Raw genomic sequence first — 12,557 nt, forward strand, 5'->3', positions numbered from 1 at the left:
TTACAGAGAAAATAAAAAAAACAAATACATCGACCCACGTTGATTTGATCACTGCACAATCATCCAAACCTTGATCATCACAAATTTAAATTTATAGTCTATTTCGACGACCTCTACGCAACCATATTTTCTGATTGTCCATTTGAACAATTATTAAAAATTTAATGTTTTTCTTACCTCTCTTCTAGTTGTTCCCCAAAATTCTACTATTGAACGGCTATTCGTATCAAAGATGCATCATTTTTTTTAATTAATCCACCTTCAATAAAGCATCGACCTTTTTTTAATTAATCCACCTTCAATAAAGCATCGACCTTCCAATAAAGCATCCCAATCCATAGTTTGAGCTTGCTACAACTGCAGCCCTATGAGCCTACATTGCCGTAATGCATAACTGTCGTGCATATGTGTGAACAATTGATGATAGTTCTATGCTTGTATGAGGACATGATTGCATCGATCTGCTTCTTCTCGATCATTAGCAGTTCAAAAACCGAGATTTTCTAAAACCGTTGCAACTATTTCTTTTGAATTAGTTCATTCGCATTTTTTGTTTCATGTATTTTCTAAAACTGTTGCAACTATTTCTTTTGAATTAGTTCATTCGCATTTTTTGTTTCATGTATTTTCTAAAACCGTTGCAACTATTTCTTTTGAATGTTACGACAATTTTCCTTGATAGTTGGAGTGTTTATCATATGTTTAATGACATTTTTTATAGTGTTCTAGTTCTTTCCATTGAATGTTGCAACTATTTTTTTTCTGCTGGAGCAACTATTCTACTTTTATGTTTCACGACATTTTCAAAAATTGTTCTAGCTTTTTTCTCTCAAATGTTGAAATTGATCTTTGTGTTTCCCATACCTGGCGTTGATGTTTGGTATCAGTAATAATATATGGGGCAGTGCAAATGACCTAAAGCCTGATGGACGACGTTGGGACCAACCAATTTGCCTAAAAACACAGAAATAGTACAATCAACTATATTATTAATAGGAAAGAATGAAATCATGTGAGAACTTATAAAGATCATCAACTGCACCCAATTAACAATTAACATAAATATATAAATTATCGAGTATATCTTATTAAAGATAATCTTGATAGATTATGATTAGTAAGAATAGATCAACACTTTAGTATATAAAATTTAACCATGAATATGTTGAGCCGATGGCCATTGGTTACGACCAAATGGCGACAAGTATAGATTTGCCAAAATAATTTATATAGCTTATTAATAATAATCTTGATAGATCAGGCATAACTGAGGTTGTATAAGACTATACTTAATAAGGATTTAATTAAACAATTAGCAAACCCACACCAGCTATCAATCTAACGAGCTTGTGGCATATATTTTTATATGATAGCAGGTAACTAGTTGACTGAAACTCTAATAAAACAATGAGCAACATAAATTAACTTTTTGATAAACGTAATATAATAGAACAAAACTAACAAGACAATACAAGATGGAGGATAATGAATAATAATTATTAAGCTGATATAAAATGAACAAAGTGATTAATCAAAACAATTCAAAGGAATAAAGTAATTTAAATTGAGATGATACGATAACTAGCAATTATAAAAACTTGATCAGAATACTGGACTGAATTAAGGAAGTATTATCTAGTCGAGACGATTAACGCGTGACGAGAATTCACTTAGGTGCCAGTGATCGAAGCCGATGCAGCCCAACCAAGAGCTTGCTCTGTGGAAAACTACTAAGGGTGGTGACTCGTCAAAAGTTGTGTTGAACTTTTTTTATAAGGCCACAAGGCAAACATATATATACCATCGAGACTTGTTAGAGTTTGATTCGATTATAGTGCAGTTACAGCAGTTATTCCTCAAAGGAAAAGAAAAATATCTAATTCATCGAAAGAAACTAAACTAGATCGATCTATTTGTAAAATGACTTGACTTGCCTTAATCGTTTGTGAAAACTTTTATGAGATCAGCTTCTATCGGCTTTCACGAGATAATCTTTCTATGATGCTATGCTTTACCTGAATCGTGTTCGTTTTATCGCATAAAAAATTTCTAATGGCAAGTCAAATCTCGTCATTAACGGGTATCAATATCCTCCTAAAAATTACCTTGGGTATTTAATATTTATTAATATCCAGAATGAAATAGATTTATGTATGAAAATATGTAAGCACTTCTACGTCTGCGACTCTGCGTTATGGGGAGCTCTAGGATAGATTTCCTTTTCTATTTTTAATATGTAATAAGAGGATTTTCCTTATAGAGATATAATTAACACAATCTAAATCGCTGCTGCTCGCCCCACCGCTGCTCACTGTTTCGGCCTCCCAGGACCATTTGGCTTTTCTAATTGGATATGCAAATGAAAAATAATTTGAAAATAAAGTTTTATGTACGTATTATCTGCTATCTAAAGCTATTATAAAAAATTAAGTATAAAATATACTAAAACTGTAAAAATTAATTCGTTAGAATTAAAAATTTAACATTTTATTATAAACCTAAGCGAAAAAATAACGCTGTTATATAACTACGCCAGGACGCCTCCATCTTTTTGCTGTTGGCCGGGCCGTCGATCGCTGCCGGCGCAGCCACATACACCAGCTGCCGCACGCGCTGTTGCTCCCCGTCCTGTAGCTGCTGACACGTGGTACCCAACTCCACCTAAATCGCAGCAAAAAAAATGAGTTAAAACTTTCCGCTTCGCTGTAAAACACGTTAACTAGTGAAACTAATTTTGTTAGAATCACAAAAGTATGCACTTCATTTCCTGACAATTAAATCTTGGTATAAATGGTATATAAAATTTATCTAGCTTTAATGTCTTAGGTTAAAAGTTTAATTTGTATACAAAGTAGGTATGAACATCTAAAATCTATAGAACATCCATTTTGGCACCATTTGATAGTAGCCAAATTCTAGTGAGTTCACTAATTTTTATCTTTAATCGAACACACAATACTAAAAATGGCTCTAATATTTTTTTTTGGATTTAAATGTCGTAATATAGAGCATAACTTGCAAAACTCATAGAAAATGTACCCTAGCCCCATATAAGATGAACTAAATTTCAGTAGATTCACAAAATTATCCAATTTAATCTTGTAAACTAAGATTATGCTGAGGGTACACGACGGACAACATCCCGTGGTGGAGAAAGGCGATAGGGTGAATACCAGCAACAACAGTCGATACTTGACATAGATAGCACAAGGCACCGGTGCCAGATGCCACGGGGCCACCATGGTGACATCCTGGCACAAGGACGGTGTAGCGGAGGAGGGGTTAGGCGCAGACGGAGAGATCCTTGGTCACTCGGCGTGAAGCCCACCGGAGGAAGAGGATTGGCGACAGAGACAGTATACCGTACAATGGCCAACAGGAAGAGAGGATGTGATCATGGGCAGACGGGCTATACAGTGACAAGAGGAGGCCACACAATTGTGGGTAAGAAATTGGGAAGTGGGAGCACGATGCGGACAGTCTTGGTCGTTGGATATACAATAGATGATTTACTTACAATGGATTTGAAGATCGAGGATCAGACGAGCGAAGACTCGATGTTTGTGAACTATAGGATGGATAGATAGATAACTATAGATAGAAACCATAGATGTCATATGTCCAAGGATGACCACAAGTTATTACTAATAAAGTGTCAATAAAAGCATATTAATGAGAAGGATTCTACTTTCCTCATGTCCATATATGCACTTTCTTGATTTACATGCATGTTTTAGTACTTTCCCTCTGGGTCTTCTCCCTACAAATCTATTTAAGATGGCAACCTGTGTCTATCGTCTTCAACGTAACATTTTTTTTTTTTGGTTCAAGTCTTCAAGACCAAAAAAAAAAAAAAAGAATCCGGTGTGGAAAGACCAAGAGTTTGAGTGTAGCAATCTGAAATGGACGGAAGATGTGTGTGTATATGTTTTCTCCTAGCCCTTCTTGTGCTAGGAAATCCAACTTGTGCTGGTAAGTACTACTGTTCCCTACCTCTCAAACTATTTTTCTCGAATACGCCGGAGAGATACAACACCACAAATAACGAGATTTGATTTTACGATCTATCATATATCATATAGGTTGATTTTAACATCTCATAGTATGTTTGTTTTTTCCTGCACACATCCGGCGTCGAGATGTAAAAATCCAGCCACGGTACTCTCTTTAATTTATGTATTTGACGTCATTGACTTTTGGGTCTATATTTAACTATTTATTTTATTTTAAAAAATTATATAATTATTAATTACTTGTTATGATTTGATTTATCACCAAGGTAACATTTAGCGCGACTTATAATTTTATATATTTATACAAAGTTTTAAATAAAACGAAGGGTGTCAACGGCGTTAAAAAACATATGAATGTTGTTAAATATGCCGCGTTTTGTAGAGCAGATGAGCTTGATCCTGGGACCTGCACCACGGAGATAGATCGGTTGGACCCCTGCAGCAAGACACTATGCAAGTGGAACTGCAAGCTGGTGGCGATGAGACGGGGTGGTCACCTCGCGTCTTACGAATGCGGAGATCGAGAATGCAGGTGTGACATTTGCGCCACTAGTGTCGGTGCCTAAACGGAAGGCGTGGTTGTAGCTCTTCATTGCCACTTGTTCTCTTTAGGATAAAAAATATCTGTCATCACGCCGTTCCAACGGAGAAGAACCGGTTGATAATAATATTGGGTGCATTTGTGGTTTAACTTAATTAGCCTTTTGTTTTCTTTGTTTGGTCTCTATGGAGGTAGCGTTCTAATTAAGCGTTGTGGTTGCCTCTGCATGGCGCAAAAGAGATTGATCTAAAATTTGGTATGAGAACCAAGATTTCTTTTGGAACATATATGCATTTTTGTGCATACTAGCTATGTATCGGTGTGTTGCATCGGAAATATGAAGACATCAACAAACTGCATATACACATCATAAAAAAATAATTGAAATAGTACCGGTACATTTTCAAGAACAGTATAATGAAGCGTTTTTAATTTGTCCAAGTTATTGATAATTTCGCAGACGAGCTAGAAACTTTTATTTTGACTACAAATTTTAGTTCGTATACACTACCAAAGTAGAAGAAGGAAATTCACTTTAAAGGGGTGCCGGAGGCAAATTGTTTAATAAACAGTACGACAGTCACTGCTACATCTTATACTGTATTATTATGTCTTATTTCCAATGCACACTGAATAGCTCAAATGACTTTACTTCAAATTATGTCAAAAAATAAAAAAAGAAATATAAACAGACCACCAGCATTTTGAATCTATCAAGCTTGTTTCTATTTCAGGTGGCTCACTATATATATAATTCAAATACAATCGGAACTAAGTTTGTGACGAAAAAAGTATGAAGAAGACCATGTTTTTGGTATACTCGTGAGTTGGAAAAATAAATGTCAATCCATATTGACCACATGGAAATGCGCTTCTGACTACCAACCCGAGTACTGATATATATGGTTGAAGTTTTGATTATGTTGCTTGTCTTCACGAGACTAGGTCGGGCAGAAAGGTTCTCACACCTGGATAGTGGTAAAAGTTCTGAGTACACCACAAGTCCTCATGAGATTGGGTCAGGCGGAAAGTTTTTCCCACCTAGATAGTGGTCGAAGATGTGAATACGTCGTAGGTCTTCATGAAACCAGTCCAGGTAGAAAGGTTTTTTCACCATACGGTGGTTAAAAATCTGAATACACCATAGGTTTTTGCAGAACCAATAGGGTCTTAGCGGTCCAACCACAAAAAAATAAAAAAACATGGTTAGGTCCCGCGCCACTAGCTTTCAAAACTAGTTTTGTCATAGCGGTCCTACCCATATTACACATTGACAGGACTATGCCATTGTTCTTGGTAATGCCAGGAGAGTTCTAGTGGTCGTATCACCTGTATGTTAGTGATGAAATTAATTATTTCTTCAGCACAAGAGGCAACTCTTCAGACAAATCAAAACTCTTTATATCACTTCCCTACTTAGACTATCAACACATTAACTATGTTTATGAGAAGACAATGGAGGCTAGGGAAATGATTTCTTAACTTATAGACTAAAAATGGTTTTAAATTTCAGTTTGTATTTTACTCCCAAAAGTTCTCTAGGCATCATTATCAAACTATTTGTTATGGATAATTGGTTTGATTTTGAGCAAGGCAAACACTACTTGGAGGATTTATATTGCTTGACATTTGTCAGGGGATCACTCCTCGAGCAAGGATGTTGGCAGACCTCTTTTTTGTGTTCGACTCAGGGAGTGCAGGGGAAGGTTGGGGACTGCGGATGTAATGTGTAGAGATGAGGGAGGATGAGGATACATGAAAGAAATCCGCAAACAAATGGATTTATACATGTTCGAGTCACGTGGAGACGCAATACCTGTGGGGGTGCACTTGAAATAAACAGGAATCCCACAAACCACAACTGCCCAGGATGCAGTTGCACACAGAAAAGGTATAAAAGCACAAGCTCGACGAATTATACTTACTTAGCAGCAAAAATATGGCACGTCGGACTAGCTTTTCAGAAAGACAACCAGGCAGCAAGCAGAAGACCCAACAACACCACAGGCAAGCTCGAGTGAAGGAAGCGACCCTAACACGAGCAATCTTAATGAAGACCTGCTTTTCTAAATCACATTTTATGCTAGGAGTAAGTACAAAAGTACCCAGCAAGCCATAACCATAACTAAACAAGTATAAAACATGCAAGGAGTACAAAGGAATAGGGTTCATCAAAGGGGTTTTGATAACAATCCTACCATTAATAGTTTTGCCCTACTTTCATAAACATTTTATTCATAAAAAGGTATAAAATGATATTTTAAAATAGTAGTAGTAATATTACATCACCACTATTCTTAACATCATCAAATCTTCATTTTAATTATAAAAAATTACTTATACCATGAGAATAGGAATCACCCAATGACGTATCTCCGTTAACCGGGAGTACGGTGTATTCGAATACTGTATGACTCTGCAGTGTCTGGCCAGCTTTACCCGTATGATATCCACAGTTTGTAAAGCTGTAAATAACATAACATAACATAATACTACCCCAAGCTCATCTAAGATCCACCTAGCGGGTTAAAGGATTTTGTGGCTGTTGGCCCCGTCCCGAACGCAGAGGGGGTGTGTTCCAACCCGCCACAACTTCCACCCACTATTGAGCGTCTCAGAGGCACATCAGCTCCTCCTAACCTCTTTTGGGTATACATAGTACCCTGGGTACACGCAGCACCCTCACTCATACAATTCTCACCAACACTCAGTGGCCAGTACACACCTAAGGCCGATATTGCCATATACACAGATAGGCTGCAGATCATCAATTCACTGGAGCAGTATACGCTAAGTTCAAATATCTCGATCATGCGGATGGGCGTAATTACATCACTTCACATGGCATGAGAAAATTATTCAAAACATCATCTTTACTCAAAATTAACCTCCATATCGCTCCAGTTTGGAGTGATTCATATCAAAACATATTTTATACGGGGTTTTGGTGGTATTACCCACTATAATATTAATCTAATGAAATATACAACCTATACCTAGGTTATCAGGGAAAAGATATGGTAGTTTATGGTATTGGCAATAATAATGAATTAAGTATAGGGCAATAACTAATGTAGCATGATTATTTGAAAATAGTAATACACCAAAATAACTTTGCAAGTAAATAATACATAAAATAACTAAGTGGTTCTTTACTTAGGTTCTCAAGTTGATCAAGGATAGATTAATGGCTTGCCTTGCAATATGTGATTTTCTGGGAGCTTCAACGTAGCCATCTAGGTCCACATCAGCTCCTGCAGTGACTTGATAAACTTTTTTCCATATTATCTAGCGCACGCACACAAGAACCAACAATAAACAAAACTGTAAAACTAAAAGCTATAAATAAACAATAAAATAACAACTCTAGTTGGAGCTAAAAAAGATAATAGCTGGATAGGAAATGGGAGGGATTCGGAAGACTTTTAAACTGATCGAGGGCTAGGAGGTATACCTAGATGGTTATGATTTGAGTTGGAATGATGTATAATATGGATTAGAAGTAAGAGAAACCACGATATTATGCTATGATTTTATGTGGCTCCGCGTAATGCGAGATTGATTTAAATACTACATGATAAAGATCGAGTATAACTTGAGGCAAGGGTTGATTCAGATGAAAGGTAATATGAATAGACAATGGCTGGTTGAAGGTTAAAACTTTCTAAGCCGTTGGATAGGAATGATAGCTTAAACTATATATGAGAAAGATAAAGATTGTGTTGTATCGTGTCAAAAAAGAAAACAATAGGTCAGATGAGGTTATTTTGTGGTAAACAACACAAACTTGGATTCATGAAAATGTCAATAACCGGGTTACTGTATGAGTCTGTGATACCATGATCATATGCCAGCTTGAAGTGATGATTTGAAGGGATATTATGGAAAATTGAAGGATGGGTAGATTTGAATAGGCTTTAGTTGTTTCGAAGAATAAGGTTAGGGTTGGAAGTTCGAACAGATATCGTTTAGGGCTTATAATAGCGATTGAGCGATTGATAATAGTGGAAGCTAGAATTATGTGGTGGGATGGTTATGTTATGTTCATATGTGGCGCGATAGAATAAGTGGGTGATTAGGTTAGAAACAATAGATCAGGTATATTTGACTCGAATCAAATGAATGGTTAAATAATGTTTGTAAGCTACTAAACTATTGAATTAAATCAATAGTTCAAATTGTGGAAGGCTTAACTTATAGGAATAAAAGAATTTAGAAATTAACTAAAGTCAAATCGAAAAAAATGATGTAGGAGATTGATGCTTCAAACATCGTCGACATGTTAGGACAAACTCCGGATTTGACTGCATAATTATTCAGTGTAACAAAGTGGCTAACCAAATAATAATACATCGAGTCAAAGGTCAAATTGATTTCGAGTGGTTTCGCCGGTATTAATGAATAGTAAACAGGAGACCAAAATTAAGGTTACGATTTCGGAGTCTCGAATGGTGATGAAAACGGTTTCATTGGACTCGAAATAATTCAAGGAGTCCTAGAATAGGTCTCGAATTTGAAATCGAAGATCAAACGGATGGTCAAATTGATTTAAAGGGAAAAGGAGAATTTTGGAATTATTTCCGAGTAGAAAAATCTTTATTTTCTCTCTCTTCTCTTTCTTCTTCCTTTCACTGTCGTTCTTTTCTTTCTCTCTCTCGTTCTTTTCTTTCTCTTCACAGGGAGCGGTGGCCATGGAGGACGCCGGCGGTGAGGATGGCCGGCTCCGGCCAGGGAGGCGAGCTCCGGCAGCGGAAGGCCGAGGGGAAATCTGGCAGCGGAGACGGCCACGGCGGTGGCGCTCCGGCGAACTTCGGCGAGGGCACGGCGGCCTGGGAGGTTTAGTGGAGGGCGGCGGCGGTATAGAGGCCATTGGCCGGGCGCGGGAAGACGCAGACCGTTGGGGCGCCGTGCAGCCCGACGGCAACGAACAGGGGAACGTCGGCAGTAGCTCCGGCGATGGTGACGGCATGATTCCGGCGACGATTTCACCGGGTAAAGGGAGGGGAAACACACAAGAAGGGACAAGGATTTCATTTTTACCTTCAACTTCCAGGATGGAGCAAAGGAAATGACGAATTTTGCAGACAAGTGCGGGTGACCAAAACTCGAGCTTCGGCAAAATTAAGTCTCGCTGCAACGACTCCGGCCATGGGAGGCAGTGCAGCTTCGGGAAGACGAAGGAGAAGATCACGGCAATCTTCTTTGCTGTTGGTGGCAGCCGCCGAGATGAACCAGATAGAGATGGATGGAGGATGGATGGCGGTGGTGAGTAAAATAAGAGCAGCGAGCCGTGATCGGCTTTGGTTTGCTTATGCTTTGTTTGTGCGATGCAGTGGCTGGATGATATGGATGACGACGATGTCGGTTGCTACTCCGATAGAGGCAAAACTCTGCTTTGCTGGCAGCAGAGGCGGTGGAGAGAGAGAGACGGAGGCAGACAGCCGGCTTGGCTTCGATCTGCTGCTGATAACGACGCTTGCGATGACAACGCGTGGGTGCTGGCGTGGCGACGGAGCAGCTGCGTGGCGGCGGCAACGGCGTACACAGACAAACAAAGAAACGGTAGATGGGACGGGTGAACTGGCTGGCTCGGACCGACTCGGTTCCGACTGGTCTGCGCCGGTTTAGGCTGAAAGGAAAAATATTAAAATCTATATTGATTTAGCTGATTCGAGAAAAACGGGTCGGTAATAAGGGGAAAAAAATAGACTGTATAGGTTTCGGGTCAAGATACAAAAGATATATAATTTTAGAAATTTATGGAAGGAATTCGGATAAGCGAATGCAACAGCGATTCGCTAGGATTCGGTAGAACCCTGGGTAACAAATTTTAATAATTGGAATAAATTTAGATTATTTGGGACAGTTTTAGATAGTAAATAAATTAATATAAGGACTTTGGAATTTGAATGGGTGAAATTTAAATAAAGATTTGATGTGGAGACTTTGGATATAAATCGAATGATACAAAATTAAATAAACAAGTCTAGTATTTTTGGATATCGGTATGACTTTAAATAAAATTTATATGAACACCGGAATTTTGTGGTATGAACTTAATAAGCAGATATTGGCTAAAGGAAATAAATTGACATTGATCTCTGGGATAAATGGTGGGAATCGGGTAATTGTTAATTACAGATGAAGATGAATTTGAATTGATGACGGAGATTTAGGTGGATTGCGACGAAAGGAAAAGATAAAAGAAATGGAATGAGTTTTAAGAGCTCCAACTTGACAAAAACAAAGAACAACAACTTAAAATATTTTCACAAAAATTTTACCCTAAAATTTCGAGGATGTTACAATACCTTAATCCTATTGTATGGATGAATGGATATGATGTTTAGTAGAATAGAGATAGGAGGGACCTCAAGCTAGAGCCCTCATCATACTCTCTCACACACACTCTCTCTTGGCATAGGCATGTTTTTTACCTGGCTCTCTGGAATCCTCGCTCTGTTTGACCTCATCTTCTTTAGAGGTATGAAGGACAATTGTAAATTTATCACTGGTTTAAAACGTTATTGCAAAATCGTCACTAGAAAATTGCAAAAATACACTTGAACTGTCATTCAAGTGGCATCAATTTAGAAAAAACCAATGGCAAATTTGCAAAAGCCCCTATTTTATAATATGGAGTAGATACCATAGTGCCACTAATAGGATAGCTACAGTACCCTAGTTAACATGAGCAGAAGGTCTTCTTGATGGAATTCATCGGACTGGACAGAGGTGTCGCCTTTACCATGGAGATATTAGAAGATGTCTCATCTTCTTCAATGCATGGTAAGGAGAAAAATATGTCAAACACCATGTATGTCTGACATAAATAATATGTGACATTAATACGGTAGGTACATTATTAATTTTGGTTGGTGGAGAATGCCGAGGGTTGTCCAGACGTCCCTACTGGTGCCTCCGCTAGGTGTCGAGTTGGCCCGATACCTCCATCCACGGAGTATATTTGAACGTGTCATTTGGCGTCAAGAGTCACTGGTGTGGAGACTCTAGTTCTCATAGCACCAACAACATCATCTAGCGACTAAATAAATCTAAGATCGACAACTTCATAACTTAACTTCAAAAACATGTACCAGTTCAAAGGTGCCCATGAGTCGAAAGCCTACTCCAATTGCTCATGCGACATGTCAACGAAAGTCTAATAATCAATAAATAAGAAAAGAATGAAAAAATGGTCTGATGAAGTAGTGGCTATGTCTGATGTTTTGTATAACACTAAACGTCAAGCTCTTCGTTGTTGTAACAATTTTTGGTAAAATATTCTGATAAGGTGGTCTGAGTACCCCCAGCTAGATGCATACATGATAATGGACAAAGAAGGATGACATACATATAAGTTTTTACATATATGCATTTAAATTGCATACCTTGCTACTTTCTACATTGACAGATGTCTTGTCTCCATATTTGCACCTTTTTACTACTCACATCTTTGGGTAGTCAGGACAAATAAAAGAGTTTCCATATTATCAAATTATATGATACGTATACCTTGTCTGACTACTATGCAAGCTTGAATTTTTTTGTTCTTCAATCGACAAAGGGCATAGTCTCTATGATGAATTAACCATGACAAAAAATCCAGTCAGAACTTGAAAAAGTAAAAAAAAAGGTTTATAAGTATGGACAAATTACATATGAGTACACAAAATTTATTAGGTATTTCATAATCGCAAATTACTTGCTTATATTGAAATACATATATTAAAGCTAACTGGCATTGATCAGGGGCTTTAACATTTGCTAATAAGTTTATTTGAGTATTTCAGGTGGAAAAAGAAATAGATAAAAAAGGGGTATATCTCTATTTGAGTAGAGCTCCAATGCTACTATCGGTGTAACAGAGATATTATAATCCAATACGAAAAGAAAGCATATACATATTTTATAGAGTACTAGCCAAATAAGTAAGAGTCCCTGGTAAGGAAACAAATACAAAGTCATACCTAATCCGTATCTCTATTCGTATCAGGGTGTAA

This window comes from Oryza brachyantha, chromosome 10, assembly GCF_000231095.2.
Source record: "Oryza brachyantha chromosome 10, ObraRS2, whole genome shotgun sequence".
Lineage (NCBI taxonomy): Eukaryota > Viridiplantae > Streptophyta > Magnoliopsida > Poales > Poaceae > Oryza > Oryza brachyantha.